This window comes from Puntigrus tetrazona, chromosome 14 (genome assembly GCF_018831695.1).
Source record: "Puntigrus tetrazona isolate hp1 chromosome 14, ASM1883169v1, whole genome shotgun sequence".
NCBI lineage: Eukaryota > Metazoa > Chordata > Actinopteri > Cypriniformes > Cyprinidae > Puntigrus > Puntigrus tetrazona.
In genome coordinates this window covers 16662493-16680870 of record NC_056712.1, presented here as the reverse complement: position 1 = coordinate 16680870, position 18378 = coordinate 16662493, and the positions used below count along the sequence as shown (strand labels likewise).

At 35.8% G+C, this 18378-nt stretch overlaps 1 protein-coding gene across 3 annotated transcripts in view; it reads left to right on the top strand.

Moving 5' to 3' along the window:
* The window catches only part of LOC122357457 (cytochrome P450 4V2), a 61359-nt gene that overhangs the window by 5686 nt on the left and 37295 nt on the right, over window positions 1–18378 (top strand). The window contains exon 12 of one of the 3 annotated variants that reach the window (XM_043256854.1): window positions 524–937. The exons of 1 other annotated variant lie outside the window; for it this stretch is intronic. The gene's annotated coding sequence lies outside the window, so the exon portion shown is untranslated. Of the gene's footprint in view, window positions 1–520; window positions 938–18378 lie in introns of those variants that run through there. One more of the 3 variants, XM_043256855.1, reaches the window with a different exon arrangement.

Below are 18378 nucleotides of genomic sequence, written 5' to 3'. Positions count from 1 at the left end.
AAAAATATGAACCGTGTGTTCACATCCAGGAATACCGGATACCATCAGCACCCTATTCAAATACACATTTTGAATATAAGTAACGTTTTTAATCAAACTGACACTCGTGTCAGTGGAATGTCTGGAGTCTTTCATTTAGTGGTAATGTTTTCTTTAATTAAAAGGGAAATTTAAGTCTTGGTGTATATTTTGTCCTAGTCAACAGAACACTTTAAAAAGAAGCTCAGAAAGTGATTTTTGTCAAAAGATCCATTTAGCTGAGAAATGGTAACATGGTAACATACAATATATATCGTACCTTTTATATTAACTGGGGCAGTAATTTTCATTTGTTTGTTTATCTGGAGCATGAGCAACAACCAAATCATTCTATTTGTCCTCAGGTAAATTTTGCTAATTATATGGATTTGCATGATAGAGTTTCTCAGTCTGTGATGTCCAGTGCTGAATATATTTCTTGAAGCATTTCTACGGCTTCAGATTCTAAAAGCTGTCACCTGAATTCTGCTCTTGTTCCTAGCAGAAGCCACTAATGCACTTTGAGCCTGTTCTCTCTGCTCATTTGAAGTCATATGGGGTTGATGGGTAATAAGGAGCAGGGCTCTCCACAGAGAGGCAGTATTGCTCTGAGCAGTGCCGGTGAGAGGACACCACAGTCAAACTGATGGGAAAATCTGTTGACCCTGCCAAGCCCCAAACCGCTACTGCATCTTCACTGAGAACAAATCAAGAACAAAAAATCCCATTTGATGCATTTGACTACAATACAAACCTCTAGTTAAAACTGATGTTAAATGCATGTTTCTCCTGTCACTCAGATGAGCAGAAATAATTATGTAAATTTACTAGCTGCTCAAAGTGATTGCAATTGTACGGCTTTGTACCATTTCATTTTTTTTACACATTGTGTACCAGTAAAGGCATTGTTGGCAGATAACAAATGGGTAAATTGTATTGTAATGTATCAGTCGATAATTAATTATTGGCAAAAATGATACAGATTACAGCTTAAAGGGTTATACTGTAGGTGAAAATGCGCACGCATACTTCAGAGATGAGAGATTTCAAAGAGGTTTACATTCCATCTGCGTTATTAGATCTGTGTCACTCCTCCCTCAGAAAGCAGGAAATCATTTACAGGTTGAAGGCAGTTTTGAATCTCAAGCCCTTCGTTTCTAAAAAAGCTTTTTTAGAGATGAAGAGGGACACTGCTATTTTTTTTCTTAATTTCAAATTATATAATCAGAAACAAACTAAGCAAAAGTTAAACTAAAATAAAAATAGAAACTATTCTACATTTGATCTTCAGATCATTTCTCAAATGTGCATACATTTGATTCAGAAAACAAACATGCACAAAAAATTATCTATGAAGTGAAATTTACACATTCAAAATGTTCTTCAAATTCTACTGAGTGGTTTCAGATCACGGCCTTGTAAACGCTGTCTAACGGCCAAATTATTTAATATATTAGATTCCCAAATACTTACAGAACTTTCAACTCTCTGCCGTAAGGATAAGTGGGTTTATCTGCTTAGACCCTGACATGGATCCATATCAAAGACTGCTTTTTTAAATATTGAAGCTTGAGTTTAATGTACACGCATTCTAAGATCAAATCTGTGTGTATGCTTTATAAATGAGGCCCTTGGTTTGTCCCTCTATTGCTGTAGTGACAGCAGCAGTCGAGCTGCGTGAACTTAAACCTGATGATCATATTCTCCAGCATGATTTCAGATCATCTTGCGCTTTTATGGAAGCAAGAACATCTGACTGTCTGTACAAAGAATCACATTATCAGAGTCACAAATTAAATTATTTAATTAGAGCTCTAGAAATGTCTCAAATATTCCATTTTACGTCATAACGTTTCGTTGTTTTGAATGGTCCAGAGTCTCCAGAACTCTCCATTCTGTTTCCCATTTCAGGGCTTATTGAAAAAAAAAATCAGCTTTTCAGTGAGGTCTCAGACTTTTGGAGCCCACTGTATGTCTAAACATATGGTATTATCCACCTGTACTAACTGTGAAGCAGGAAGGTGACCATGTGCCTGTGTTTGCTTTAGCTGGAAGGCATAGTCATTATAGCACAGGGAGATTACAGAAGATAACACAGTCTTAAGTGTTCAGTTCTTCAAAGGACACGTCTCATCAAACGTCTTTACCTACGTCTGCCGCGCAGAGATCAATGCTATCCAAAACATAAAGGAGAGTGTCAAATCCTTTCTTCTGGAAACAACTTCAGTTGTGCTGAATTGCGAAGAAAGCCTTTAAAGTCACAGGAGTAAAAGAGACGGCTTCATTTCCGCCGTTTAAGCGAGTATTTTCAATAATTAACAATTTATTAGTCAGGATAAATATACTAAAGGTTTTATAGCAATAGCTCCATTTTAAACATGAAGCACACTATATAAACACATACCTCTGATTGCTTCTCTGTTCTTCTTACTGACCCCAGGCCTGGACAAGTCAAATGGGAATAAAAGCAGACATAATTGCTTTCAGAATCCATTTGCAGAGGGCAAAGGGCTACTCATTTTCAATCACTGAATTGTTTTAGAACTTAAGAAAGCTCTCTTTGTTTTTATAAAATACTTTGAGGACAACCGAAGGATGTTCTGATGTCAATAATTAGCATAACTTGATTGGTCTCCTGCAATTAAAATATAAATGGCGGTTTAAATGTTGCAGATGATTAAAAAAAACAGCTTTCTGTCTGTCATTTGTAAATGACATAAAGGCAGAAGTGTGGGAGTTTGTTATTATTACACAGGTCTCTGGAATACTTGATTCTGATTGGTCAGTCATCTTTGCAGTGTGCATCTTGTTGTGATCGTTTTGTTTTTACTAACAGTAAGTAATTTTGCAATTACATGTGAACTAGCGGTCATTAGAGTATTAGTAGACTTTCTGCTTAATAATTTTTAACACTTTGTTTTGATGGGTCCACAACAACATACTAACTATCAGAAACTTTGCAAGTATATGTCATCTTATTCTACTAAACCCTAAGAGTCTACTCTAAGAGTTAGACATGTAGTTGCAAATTGATGGGAATTAGTTGAAATGTAGTTACAAAGTTACTTAGAATGTCTAAAGTGGACAATCAAAATAAAGTGGAACTGTACTTTTTTGCTTGACGGAAAAATTTAAGATAATAAACAAAATGCATGAACATTTATATATACACGGTTAAGTCATCCAAATATCTATTTATTGGATGAGCTAAATGTTACTAATAAATAAATGGTGAATTCTACAGAAACTATTTCTTTTCGAAACTTGTATATTGTTTCTTTTATCCGAGTAGAATTTGTTTGATCCTCTAATGAAGGTCTTAAAGAAAGACGATGCAAAGTCTGAAAGCAGACTTTAAACACAAAGCACACGCATCATTTAAATATCAAAACAATGGTTTATGGCAACGACACCGCTATATGGAGGATATGTTTTTTGTTTTTTTTTATCCTTGTGATAAGGACCTGGGTTTGGGAACTTCTTCCGGTGGCACCACATACCCCACGTTTGCACTTTAAACTTGTCACATAATCATAATCACTCAGTGTCACTGTTTATGTTATTTTAAGGCAGTGAAACTGTGATAATAATTTAAAGTGAGCTTTTGTTAAGTGCCACATAAATATCCACATAGTCCATTAATAGGTCTCTATAGTTGTAACCATGGGCTTTTTGAAGTGTTCGTGGAACGCTTGAATATCCCTCGCAGACTCTGAATCGAGCCAGTAATCCAAACCCTAGCTAATTGGAGTGTGACTTTAGGTCACGCTTTCAGAGCGACCTGGACTTAGATTCCCCCGGAGCAACATGGATGCTCTCCATTTCAACCTTAATTTGGGCTTCAGTGTGGTGGATCTGCACAGATCTTCAACATGAAAGCAAAGGGAAATTGATTTTCTGGAGCCTGGTTTCCATGAGCTGAATATTTAAATTCCCCCAATCCCTTCAACAGCTCCAGGCTTTGGAAGATACCCAGTTCCTTATCGATGTTTCAACTTACTCATTGGTTTTTCATTGGAAAACATCAAGGGCATGTTGTGAAGAGCTGTCAAAGAAGATTTAAGATAAAATTATTTTTTTAACCGAACACACACTGTAAGTTGCAGTCTAAAGTTGGGTTTGCCCTCATCCTGACACAGTTAAAGACGAAGAGCTCTAATGAGCTAGAGGGAGATAACTATGTGCTATATTGAACAGCAGTGCATCACCTCTTCAACACGGAGCAGGAGGCTAATACAGACCTCATTCCCTTAACAAATGTTACACTATTAATATGCCACAGGAGTGGAAGAATCCTGTTATTGTTAGTAGCGTCCTGATTTACATTTTGTGCATGATTGAATGAATTGTTGGCACGATATTTTAAAAACATAGGCCTGGCAGTCCTGTAAAACTTGGGGCAAAGTATCTAAATCAATCTATCTGGCAAAGACGTCCCCTTTTGCACTAACAGAGTGTAAAATTGCAATCTGCCATAGATTGAAAGTCATTTTCTCTCATAACACTGATGAATCTGTGTCAGAATATCTAGATGCGCCATACATCAATTAATTCATGATCATATTCTGTGTTTATTATGTTATCAAGGAGAAGAAAAATGCCCTTCAAATGTCTTTTTCTGCTATATGGATCTTGTGTCATTGATTTTTAGCCTGATGCCTTTATGCTGAGTTCATGCTGTCAGTGTTTGCCTGGCAGTGGTGAATATACTGATAAAAAAATATTTAATATAAAGTGTTTTCTCCTTTAAATGCTGAAGCTTTTTTTATCTAGCATAAATATTAAATGTTGGATCTATAAAGGCGAGTGAGAGCATTCGTACGTCCCTCTGCTTTCTGTGTTGTATAATCTCTTAGTTCTGTAAAAATACAGTATATGCATTCTCTTCATGTCCAAGCTGATTTGTATTATGCGAAACATGAGTAGGACTGTGCATGACATTTGAAAGGTCATATACGTTAACATATAGGCACAGCATCATCTGCCCTGTAAAGGTCAGCTGTTTCCAGAAATTCAGAAAATAAAGGTAAAAATATCGTTACGATATTCCAGGAATAATGTACATACGAGTATGTTTCATTAACTGGTAATGGTCACAAATTAATCTATCAGAAATTATTGTAAAATGAATGGTACATTACAGCATGGTAGCACACATAATACTATAATAATGTAAGGAACATTAACAACATAAAAACACCCAATCAGATCTCGAATGGCATCCCTGTGGTCGAAAAAGATGGCAAAAAACGTCCCCTATGTAAAACCATACCCCTTACCATCCCCTTTGGATTATTAATTTTATGTATTAGGTAAAACTTATTATGCATATGAAATGTTAAAACTGTCTAGTTATTATAATTCACAAATTAAATAAGGTAGACTGGCCAATCAGAACTCTGTACTGTAACAAGAGCTCACAAACTTATATTCACATCCACAAACTGTGTTCTTTGAATGAATCTGTTATTCAGTGAATCGATTGATCCAGTGATCAGTGATTCAACCATCCATTCAGATAAACTCACTCCCTGAATCCCAGTGTGAAAAATTTCAAAAGGGTGGTGCAAAATCCACCCCATCTTCACTAAATAGTATTCAAAACTATTAATAACAGACAGAATTTAAGATGGATAGAACACACATTGACGCAGGCACTTGTTTCTTTTCTAATTGAATCAGCTGTTTTAAACGAACCGTTTGATCAGAACGATTCAATAGATCAATTATTAAAATAGGGACTTGACCAAAAACACTCAGTATATTCTACAGCTAAATATTCTAAAAATAAACCATTTAAAATTTTTTGGAAATTTTGCAACCAGTGTACTTTATAATTCGACCACTGCCTATAATGCACATACAGTAATTGCTGACATAAGCATTATTGTTTATTTAAAAATATATACATTGTACAGAGATTTATGGAATTACCCTTTACTGCAAAATTATAAGGTGATTTGTATTTACTTTTTTAAAAAAGATTTATTCTAAAATAAAAATGCATGTTACCACTTTTTACAGTATAGGTAATGTTTTCTCCCAGAATCCATATTAGTGTTGATGCAAAAAAAAAAAAAAAAAAAAAAAAAAAAAAAATATATATATATATATATATATATATATATATATAGATTCAGCTAATTGTATGTATGTATGTGTAAAAAAAAAAATATATATATATATATATATATATATAGATTCATAATTGTATGTATATATATATATATATATATATATATATATATATATATATATATATATATATTACAGAAATGTTTCAGTGTGATGCCGAATCTCATAAAAAAATATCCAAAAAACAGCACCAACATGTAATTTCTATATTTTTTTCTACTATCGCTGCCTAAAAGTATTACCATTCTTCCCAGAACCAAAAAAAGCTGTGTGCTCCAGAATATATTACAATATAAAACACATTTTATGCAGTGACAGAATAAGAATTTGAAATGGCATCTAATTTTCATACCCAGTAAAGACAGGATAAACAACAGATACAAGTAAACAAGCGAGACTATGTTTACTGTCAGTTACACACTACATCTGTCACGCAGAAACTTGAGAGCTTCCCGAATGCCTGATGATCATTTTCATCCTTATTATTATCACTTACTGTAAATAACCGTTCTCGGAGGTGACAGACACAGCGGCTGCGAGTGCTGCCGTGTGATACGAGCTTCTGATTATGCAACAGAAGAGCTTTTCCTCCAGCTAGGCAGTAATGACAATTTGTAGCGAGAACAGTGACAGGAAGGACCGGTTGAAAGAGTGTATTTTTACCAGCAGGGGCGCTCGGTCGAGGCGAACGACACCACGCTGGGTGACATGAGAGCTGCACGCGGCTCGCGGTGAAGGTTACCAGAAGCTTTTCCAGCTCTTCGTAGCTTCTGGAGCAGATTGACTCAGTCTGTGTTTGTTAACAAATGGGGCAGCCGCGCACTGCCAGGCAACATCAGCGAGGAAACTGCAAGACTGAATAGAGACCTGATCTTCAGAATAGAAGCCACCCACTTCTCAGCCTACACAGCCCTGCTCTTTAACTTTGAAAATGTCCTCAGAGAATTGTGGGAAAAACACATGGAACGATACCAAAAGCTTCGTCGATGCATATGCGAGACGAGCAACCTCCTTCCTCAGGGATCAGACAGACTGCTTTAGCGTAGGATCCGCCAGCATTTATTTCCGTGTCATTTGGCGCTCTTTGTTTTCTTTAGAAGGGGAAAGATGCATCATAAAGATGCACATTCTTCTGGGCTGTGAGCTGACAACTGGATAACTAGCGCTTGTGCTGTTGCCATAACTCAATATTATAGAGTTGAACCCCTGAGGCTTGATCTTGACCAGGTATTGATTCATTTCCGTCTGAGACTGAGGCTGCTGCTCATGTGTGGATATCAAGTTATCAGGTTTATTTTGAGGCTTAATTGTTAAAGGAATAGTTCCCTAATAAGGGGGAAATGATGACTGAATTGTAGTTTCTGTTTTCTGACGCTGAATGTACAGGTTGTCATGCTCACTCAATAACCTATAATGATCTGAATTGAATTTCCTTCAATTTATGTAAAATGGTATGGATTCTATGGATTTCAGATTAATTAGTTAGAATTAATTAATTAATTAATTTAAGTTTAGATTTAGATATTACCACATGCAGCACATTTTGTAAGTTAAGTTTTTATTTATTTGATAATTTATTATTATCGTTTTCATAATGATAAGTTACATTTAATTTTTTGTTTTAGATTTTTGGATTAACAATTTTAATTATTTTTAATATTATTACTATTAAATAAATTAAAAGGTATCATCATTATAATGACATTAAATATTTTTGTTGTTCTTATTATTATTTTATTATTATACTCAAGATTTGAAAGAGATTACAATGAATTGAATAAAAGGTAACAGTAAACAGGATTATTTGCAAAATGCTGTTTTATTTTCTATTTGTTAAAACAAAATTAGTCTGTGGCATGACTTTTTGATACTTGAACACTGATACTTCTTTCAAAAAAATAATAATAATAATAATAATAATAATAATAATAATAGAAACAAACAACTTTGACACTTCTTTCAAAAACACTACAAAACTCCTAACGACCCCAAACTTTTGAATATAGTGTATATATTTATTTGAATTCTTTATTTATTATGAGATAACAAACAGTAAAAAACTGTAAAAAAAAAAAAAAACAAAAAAAAAAAAAAAAACACACACACACACACACACACAGAAAAAACTTTAGCTGGATTTATGCAGCCAGGGTCAGATTTATATATGGTATATGAAAATCTGCATCTTACTTAGCCAAACCTTATTTATGCCAAGAAGCTGTAAGCACCACTGCTTTTCTGCACACATTACAGTAAAACAATTAATGTGTACCTATACTAGAGAGAGTAGTGTAATTCAGACACGGATAATCACAAAAAGCCCACCTAACTAGTAATATACAGTCAATTACAGTAAATACAGACATTACAGATGGTGTAGATGACTTAGAAAAATTGTAAAACGGTTTTTTCAGGAAGTCTGTGAGGAATAAATCAAAGTTTCTACACTGTGGACGGGCTTCCTTGGGGCAAGGTTAGCACGAAGGAATCCGCTCTGAGGCGGCGAGGGCAGACTGAAGCTCACAGATAATACACTGCTGAGCAGAGGCTGGATTTACAGACGTGGGGGACCTGAGCGATAAGAAGTGAGATGCGTGGGGGCAGGGCTACTGGTTACCAATTGAGTCAGCAGAAGCGTGAGTGAAGTGAATGTGTTTAAATTGGATTTTGGATGGGTCAGAGGGTTAATGGAGCACGGGAGATCAGGGGTGTATCGTGGGGACAGTCGAGGAGGAAACTATAGTGTTTGTCATGTGAACAAGAGACTGGGTCATTAGAGATTGACTGGACTCATTGATGTGTATAACATTATATACTCAATGATGTGTAACGTCCTATACAGAGATCGGATTCAGTTATTTGAAAAATATCTTTAACACTGACTGATGAATGAACCAGGGCAGAAAAATACTCTTCATAATAATGAGCTTTATTTGTTCTAACATCTGTTGTTGTCGTAGGAAGTGTTTGGGAGTAATGGGAAGTCTGTTTGTTCATCTAAATGAAGCAGATGCCCACATGACATTCATTTATTTATATTTTTTTAATGATACACATAAAACCTTGAATACAATATCCTGGGAGCATAAAAGACAGATGTATTAAGCCGGGCAGTGCATTTTTTTTTTTTTCATCGGGGACACCTGTTTAATCAACGTGAGGTATGATGAATTATCGCATAGCACAATAAGCTAGTAATTTAAAATGCACACAGAAGTGTGAAATATATATAAAAATATTTTTCATATTCTGTATGTGTGAGTGTGTTTATATAATACAGTACAACAGATGTCTATGGAAAGTCCATGCAATTTACAGTGTGTGTTGATATTTGTGGTTTGTGGGGACACACATTTGTTGTCACATGGGTATGACAGAGGTATTACTATTTTAAGGTGGTTTATGAGGACACCATAATTCAAAAGGCTTAAAAGCATACTCAGTGGTGTTTCCTGTAAGGGGTATGTTTAGGTGTAGGGTTGTTGTAGGGAAATTGCACATACAGTATAAAAACCATTACGTCTGCAGAGAGGCCCCATAAACCACAAATGCCAAAGTGTGTGTGTGTGTGTGTGTGTGTGTGTGTGTGTGTGTGTGTGTGTGTGTGTGTGTGTGTGTGTGTTTGTACCGTTTGTAGGTTTTGCAATTTTAAAATAATACAGTTGATTCAAGGGTACATGTTTTAAGCAGTTTTAAATGTATAAATGACAGTACAAGTGATCATGATGAACTATCACGTTCATGAACTGTTGCATCGCAAAATCACGAAAAGTGCATGTAATTATTAATTTTACATTCTTCAAATGACCTCCTTGTACGATTTCATGACATTTCAGGCTGAAAAGACGATCTGTGATCTAATCGAAAATGGCCGAAGCAATGGTTAACCAACAAAGCAAGTCAAAAAGGCGATGACAACCAACGCACACCCTGCAGGCAATATAGTAAACAGGTCACGATTACACATCTTTGCATGAGCCTGTGGTGGGATATGCTTTTCTCATGTCTTACTGAGTGAATACTTAATGCAGCATTGTCTCTTCCAAAGCATCGATGTGATGGCTTTACAAACAGATAAAGTGGGAATTGTCGAGCCTAGAGCACCCTGCTGATTTTCATCTCTACAAAGATCTGCACAAGCTAGATTATTACGGAGCGTGATTGGGTTAAATCAAAATTCAGTTTCTGTGAAGGCCTCACAGGCCGATTCTAACACGTTTACAGGGAGATTAGGCACAAATATTGTGTTGTGATTCCTACTTTTGACTCATTCAGGTAAAAATGGCGACAGATTGTGTTGGTTTTAGCGGCGTTTTTCGTGTTTAATTTAAATGCTAGTCATTTTACATAGCGTGACATCTTTTATTTCAGCCAAAGATTCTGCCTGCAGCACAGACATCCGTCCAGATTCGTGAGAAGACCATAAAAGAGACTGTCTTCATATTAAGTGGATCCAACCTACTGGGGTGAAAACAAACACTCTCTAAATATGAGTTTTTAATTACTCACTCTGAGAGCCCCCATGGCAAGGCTTTGAGATGATAAAAAATGCGCTTTGTTTTGAATAATATTGTGCTTTGCATCAATCAAGTCACATATCACAAACATCGCATTGAATACAAGAATTATAACCAAGTTCTCAGAGCCAAAAATAGCCCTATTTTGTGTGAAACCCAATTTTCTTACAATCGATTCCCTGACAGAAGGTAGGAACCATAAAGAGCTATTCATCCTAATATTGCTCTAATGAGTTCCAGTTTTCTCTGTAGAAAAGGGATGCGATTCTTTGGCAGTACCAGCATCAGAGATGAAAACATGTGATGTTTAATCCTTCTTATTACTGTAACTTCATTTTTCCTGTATACATATATAATGCAAAGGGTTGCAGAACTGCATCGGGCTGACATTTTGGGTTTAACCTTGGGTTTCCAAGACTGTCGTCAAATACAATGATTGTGCTATTCTACTTTTGAGATGTTTCTGATCCAGTCACTGTACAGTGTTTTAAAGCTACTGTTCTCTCAAGAGGTTGGTAGGAATTATTAGAAAATACTTAGGGACACATTATAAACCGTATAAATCAGGTTGGCTCATTAATATGTATGAAATTACATAAGGTTTGTCCAAAAGGCGGTGATGATGGCACATTACTTCAGTTCTTTAATCGTTGTTAAGTTACACAAAACGACATTACATTGACAATGAATACATATATGAATACATTTATACAATTTTAATGCACTTGAATAATTTATACATTTAAGTCGTTGCGTAAGCATTGTCGTTGTCCCGAATATCTGTTGCAGTTAATGTTGAAATTCAAACAACAAATGTAACATTTTTTTAGCTTACATTTTTTGCACAGTATTGCCAGTTACTTGAGCTAGTTTTGCTCTGCCAGTGTAATGAAGAGTTCAAAAAAAAAAAAAAAAAAAAGCCTCTAAGTGATGGTATTGAGCAAATATTAAACTTGAGATTAGCAAATTAAATGGTTCGGTAACTATGTAATAATAAATATTTATTAAATGAAATAAATATAAAAAAATGTTCTCAAAAAAATTTGATCGATTTTGGGATCAGGCTCTTAAACTCCCCTGAAATGAATGAAATATGAAATTACTGAATAAGACTCAAAGATGGAGGTTCTGCTGAACAAAGATTCAAGTCTATAAAATGATCTTACTTCAAATTTGTGAATGAAAATATCATGGCTATCAAGGTTTTAAACCTGAAAGTGCCCCGTGTATAAAGTTTTTGTCTCTTAAAAGAAAGAGCTGACTCTGAATTACTGAAATGAGTCATTTTTAAAATGAATCCCGTGCCATGTTGACATCAGCTTGAAATATTAGCATATTGTCTGCCCAATTGATTTTTTTATTCTAATTCACTCTTTGCCACAGGTGCTGCTTCTGGAGCGTAAAACATGAAGTAAGGTAAAAAAAAAAAAAAAAAAAAAGACAATGAAAGTGTTTTTTGTATGCATATCAACCTGTGCGATCTCCAAAAACCAAAACATGAACCTTTCATTACCCACAATAGAGGCACTTTAAAAGAAAGGTGGCACCTGTTTGTATCAGGTTTGAATTTAAAAAAAAAAATACTAGAGTCCTGGTCCTGAAATTGCAGCCACTTTTATTGCAGAATTATGCCTTGTTAGTTATGCCAACTAACAAGCAGACTGACAGTTTGTCCGGAACGAGTGAACACAAAAGCAGAGTGATGCTAACTAAAAAGTCCCAGTACCGTTGGACTATATCGGCCCTTGAAATGCTGTTCGGGCCAGTCACATTTGAAGACTTCCAACTCTCTGTATCATTCACAATTAAAGCAGAAATCTTCCAATCTGTTCAAGGACATAATCTTTCAGAACCGGCTGTTCTAAAAAAGTTTAAAAGGAACGTACAACACATGGGAGGGAAAGACTGGGCTGATTGGGGAGCTTTACTGTCAGTGTGAGCCAACTGCTGATGCCAGGATATATCCGAAGCTAGAATCAGTCAGTGGGCCTGGGGGCGAGGTGTCTGCCGAAAGTCACTCAACATGACAAAGCTCCTCTGAACACAATCAGCCAGAGCCCTGCAGAAAGCTAACACGGGTCCAGAAGACTGCTTCCACATCACCCGGCAAATCCTGGAGATTTGCTTTGGGAATTTTTGAAGTCTGTTCTCTGATGAGCATGCCTAAGGATTTCATTAGTCTTGTACCATATGAAATCAGATTAAATCAGTCTTTTAGGGGGTTATTTCTCATGCACCTACTGCTTTTTTAACCGCTACTGTCACCTGGTGCCACTGCAGCCTTCGGCTTGTACAGTTTGGGGTAAAAAGACGATTAGCATTCAGTAATAGTATTGATTTAACTGCGCTGACACAAAACTTGAGTTGAGCTGGATAATCACACTAACTTTGCAGCATCCACACGACTGAACTGAAGTGAACCACTTTTGAACTGACTTGAGCTGAATAATGATAAGATTGTCAAACAATGAAAAAGAGCTAAATAATAACACTCTCTTCTGCTGCTTTACAGCTGAAAAAGATTTTTAATTGATCAATTTTAAATTAGCTCTGTTATTTTCCTCTTTTAACGTGAATATTCTTTTAAACAATCTTGTAAAAAGCATTATATAAAGACCTGACTACGATGTGGCACAACATCGCTTATGTAGTTATTGATGGTGCATGAATATTAATGACTCAAGAGATATTAGCTAGAGGAACACTCTAAAAATCTGACTAAAGGGTTCTTCCTCCCCCTGAATGAAGTTTTACTTTACTTTATTTTACTTTACTTTACAAGCCATGTTGTGTAAAATTGTCTTTGGCTTCACAGTATCCAACATTAAGAAGGTTTGGAAACCATAGGGAAGTGAGGTTTTGGACAATAGTGGCTGAATCCTTTTTAATTTGTACTGATAAGGGGCAAAACAAACTATGAAAACACATTTTATCACATAAACAGTTTGTACATAGAAAATACTTACTTTTTCGATTCATCAAAATATCCACCATTAGCAGCTATTGCAGCTCTGCATAATCTGGGCATCCGAGCTGTCAGTTTATCCAAACGTTGATATATTACTCCAAGACTCTTGAAGGATTGGCCAAATGTGATTTGCACTGATTTACACTTCTTACGGGCATTGCTGTCCACTCTCTCACATAGTAGCTCAACACCGACATGTATATATTGCATGTATTTAGTAATTATTGCTGGTCTTCAATATTAATGTCAAGTTACTTTAATGTACAGTATTCACACTTTGCCAGGGGTGTTTCAAAGATTTTGGAGAGCAGTGTATAGCAATAATTTATGAATTTAAAATGTTGACCATTTTTAAAGCAAAAATACGTTCTCTTGTTTGGCTTCATTGCTGACGTTTTACCTGAGAGAAGAAAATAAACAACCACAGCTGATAAGACAGTAAGACGCCATATGTGTGCGTGATGAATATATATATATTATGGTTTTGAAAGTTATTAGCTTTGAAAGCTATAGGTGACAGTAGTTGCGCGTGGAGGCATGCTATTTGATGTCTGGTTCTAAGTATGGAGTCCTAACATCCAACATAGCATCTTTTCACACTGTACATATCTGGCAACACAAGCTAACTCTACTTCTAAACTACAAATGTAAAATGTACCTTTAAAACAATAACTCTGGTAAAGCTCAGCGTCCAAAGCAATCTTCATTATTAAAAACCTTTTTTAACTGTGAACATGATGAATAAAAGACTCAAAGGTTTTGTTTATTATATTCATATTCTGCCCTACAAACATTTCTGCGCTGATCTGATCTTGTCTAGTAACTAAATAATTATACTTCATTTTTCTCAGTATTCCTTGCGGTCTCACAGCAAGAAAATACATATAATATATCTCATTTGTGATTTTAACTATTTAATATTTTGCATATTTAATTTTGCGCTAGTACAGTACTTTATTTTTTAGTTTATTTTTATATATATATTTATCTGGGTGACTGTTACCAATCTCCTTGAGATTTTCTTCTCCTCTGCACTCTCTGCACCCTTCTGCAGTTAATGCGCAATGACAAATATCTACAGATTTTAATTAGGTTTTAACTCGAATCTTTTCCTCTTTGAGAGATAAAAGCGCAGATAAAACCACTGAGCTGATAAAATGGCAGCAGAATTAATTTGGCTCCTTCATAGTGTATCAAAGATGCCCGTGCACAAAGAGATGTTTGCGCTCACTAACGATGTATCTAGAGATAAAAGTTGAAATCTCAGGAGAGAGAGAGAGAGAGATAGAAAGGGGGGAGGGAAAGAGAGCGAGAGAGAAAGATATATATACAGTGGAATTCTGTGACTTGTCCCTTGGGCGAATGTACAGGAGGTCACAGCGCACATGCTAATTGAGTGATATACACGTGTACAGCTGCTCTGTTTTTTCCTCTTTCCTTCTCTTTGCACGACACTACTGTAAAGAGTTTGTCATACGAGCACTTGACTGACCTGCTGTGTTGCATAATCCCGGAACACCGTCTAGAATCCCGTCTAGCAACTGCTTCTAACAGTCTGGAAAATAAATCAGCCAAACAAATCATTAATCCTTGTATTTAAAAGTTCACTCGCAAAGAGAGCCGGTGACACATTCAGAGCTGGAATTTAAACATTCAAAGATGCTTATGTCAAATATTCGAAATGTTTTTCATCCGTTTGAATTTATAATTGTGGATTTCAGTGCTTTACCGAAGCTTCTAAATGGTGACGGCATTTTCTCAGTTCTAAACACACCTTTGATCACCCTAAAGTGCCTTCTGTAAGTAATTCAGGCAGTCTTGTCAAGAAGTACACAAGCTCACCTCTTCATTTTGTGGTAAAATTGCTTAATTTTGAGAACTTAAAAGTGTATATGCACTCTCGGCAGTCCAATGCGGAGCTTAAAGTCCAGCCTGAGATTGCTGGTGATCCATAAATCCAAATGAAAATGTGCAAGGTGCTAAAAGGCGAGGCTGGAGCAGGCTATTAAACCAGCAGTTATGCACCCTTGAGATCTGTGCACTTTGCGAACGTGTACTACCTGTTTAGACCCTAGTTTTGTAACTTTCTCTTGAGTAAAATGTTCTTTGCTGACCTAACAATTCCGGGTAATGCAGTTTATGAACTCGGCAACTCATCTAATGCAGCCTAGATGGGAGGCAGACCTTCGGTATGGGTGGTGACATAAAGGTTGCACCGTTGATCCCAGGTGGGGTGACCTATAGGTTAACACAGAAATTCATCTTCTGCTCTCTTCATTTTGTCATTGATATAGATTATGTGTATGTTTTTTTCCAAGTAAATGTCACATACGTAACCTTACCCGAAGGCATAGTAAGCTCAACGCAGCATGTATAGGATGAAATGCAGCTGCCATGTCACCTCTGTTAACATCAGCTGCCATATTAGCGAAAAAATAAATGAATTAAAAAATACTATAGTGCTCTTTGGAATACTTTATTTTGAGCGGTCAGTCATGCCGTCTAGCTTTCTGATTTTTCCTCATTTTACTGTCAAATGTTGTATCCTGTAACTGTAAAAAAATAAATAAAAAAAGAAACGCTGCGATTTAGTTATCACAACCTAAAATGTAACATTAGAATACGTAGCAATGTGTTGTTTCAACTTAAAATGTAAGACTTCATTTTTGAACGTTTGGTTTATCTTAAATTTAGTTTTTTTTGACATTTTTAAAGGACCACTTTTAGTTTAGCATAGATCATTGAATCGGATTAGACCAATCTGTGTTATGTAACTAAGAGTCAAGTTTTAAATAGGAAAAATATAGAAACTCATTTTTAATCAAATTAAAAGCTAAAAGTGCTACGTTCAGACCCAGAGATTGGCTGAATGGATTCAAAATGACAGAATTAAACTCTTTGAAAAATTTTCTTCTTTTTTTTTTTTTTTTTTGTGTTCACTCAGTCCATTTACCTTGAAGTACTCCTACAACACAATGTAGTGCAATTTGTTTTCTAAACAATAATTAATGTATTTCCTAAAAATTGGCTCTACTTCTGACAGAGGCCTGGGCCTATAGCCATTTTTTGACACGTTTAAAATCACGTTTATTCCTATAAACTCACGTTTATTCCTATGAAGTCATTCAGCAGTCATAGAACCGTGTATCTTATACTATATAGATACATAACCCCTGACTCAAACCTTGGTGGAAAAATAGCTTCTCTGTAGTATGTAATATATTAGGTATAAGACTTGTGTTGCCTGAAGGACAGGTTAGATTAGTGTAAGTGCACAAGGTGACCATCACTTTGCACCTTTCCTGACATATTACCTCAGTCCATTAGTCTGTATTTCGCAAAGCTTTTTACGTTGGGAACATGTGGGTTCATCTCAATCCTGGCGCGGTACACCGCCGCAGATGCAGAGCTGGAGTCAAATGGATCGACTTAACGATGAAAAACACCGATCTTGCGCTTAAATCCTTTAGTTAAGTGAACCTGTAACATTCCTCAAAGCGTGAAATGATATCTTACTGCATCAGATATCCAACACCCCTTTCCGTTAATCTCATCTGAGGGTTTAACGGCAGAACTCATGACAAACGCTTTAGCAGAGGTGGGCAGATGGTTAAGCAACTTAAAGTTCTTTTTTGATTCGTATCCAATGAATAAATCAGTTATTGCAGTCATTTGGAGTCCGCGAGGAAGTTATCACCGTGAAATGCTGCACAGTATCTGCGAATAATTTTTTTCAGCATAACTCGGGAGCAAGGGCCAGGGTGAGGGTGAAGTCATTTTTAGAAGTTCATTGTCAAAGTATATTATCCAGGTAGGAACTAGGTCACTTCATCCTGAAATAACTACACTCTATATGAGGTGGCAAATTAGATTGACATGTTCATGAACTATAGAAATACACAATACTTATTTATTTAAATCAATTGAAGGCAGCACATGTGATTTTACGTGGACGCTCTGAAGTTTGCAGAAAAATACACTGGAAAAAGCAAAAAACTACATTAAAGTGAGACAGAAAAGTGCATTTGTTAGAGTCAGATCAAGTGTAAACAGCTCTTTAGAGTAATGCATGTGCACATTTTTTAGTAGATATACAAGAAAGTTCATATCCGGCTACGCATCTATCTCAATATAATAATGCAAATATATGCAGGGTAGTCGCAACATTTAGACAGCATAAATCCACAGTGGAAGACAAAATGGCTTTTAACTGAAAATATATGGTGCATTTATCTGCAAAAGGACTGTACGCAATAGAATTTAGTTGACTTCTGTCTCAAAGCTTTTATAGAGATTCAGTCTCTAGAGCAGAGTGGGAAAAAACTTCCCAGTTCAACCCACTGTAAGGTTATGGACCCTAGAGTCCTGTAAAAGGATAATTACAATTGCATGATGGTAGTTATAATTGTGTTTTACTGGTGAGAAACATTGGAAAAAGTTCTATTTACTTTATATAAAAAAATCAAATCAAATGCTGTGGAGACAGAGACTTTTTTTTTTAACCATTTAAAATAGATTTTGCTGGACTTTTATTTCTCGGTTGCCAAATATTGATGTATTTTCTGTAAAATGCAGGTTACAAAAAAAATCTTCTCCGATTTATACTGGTATTTGTTGTAGTGGATGATTTTACAACATTACATGGCAAGCTATCCTTTAACATAAAGTCAATTACTATGCTGTTGTTTCCCCAGTTCAGCCCACTCTTTATCTCACAGTGGGTGGAACAACCAGTTAATA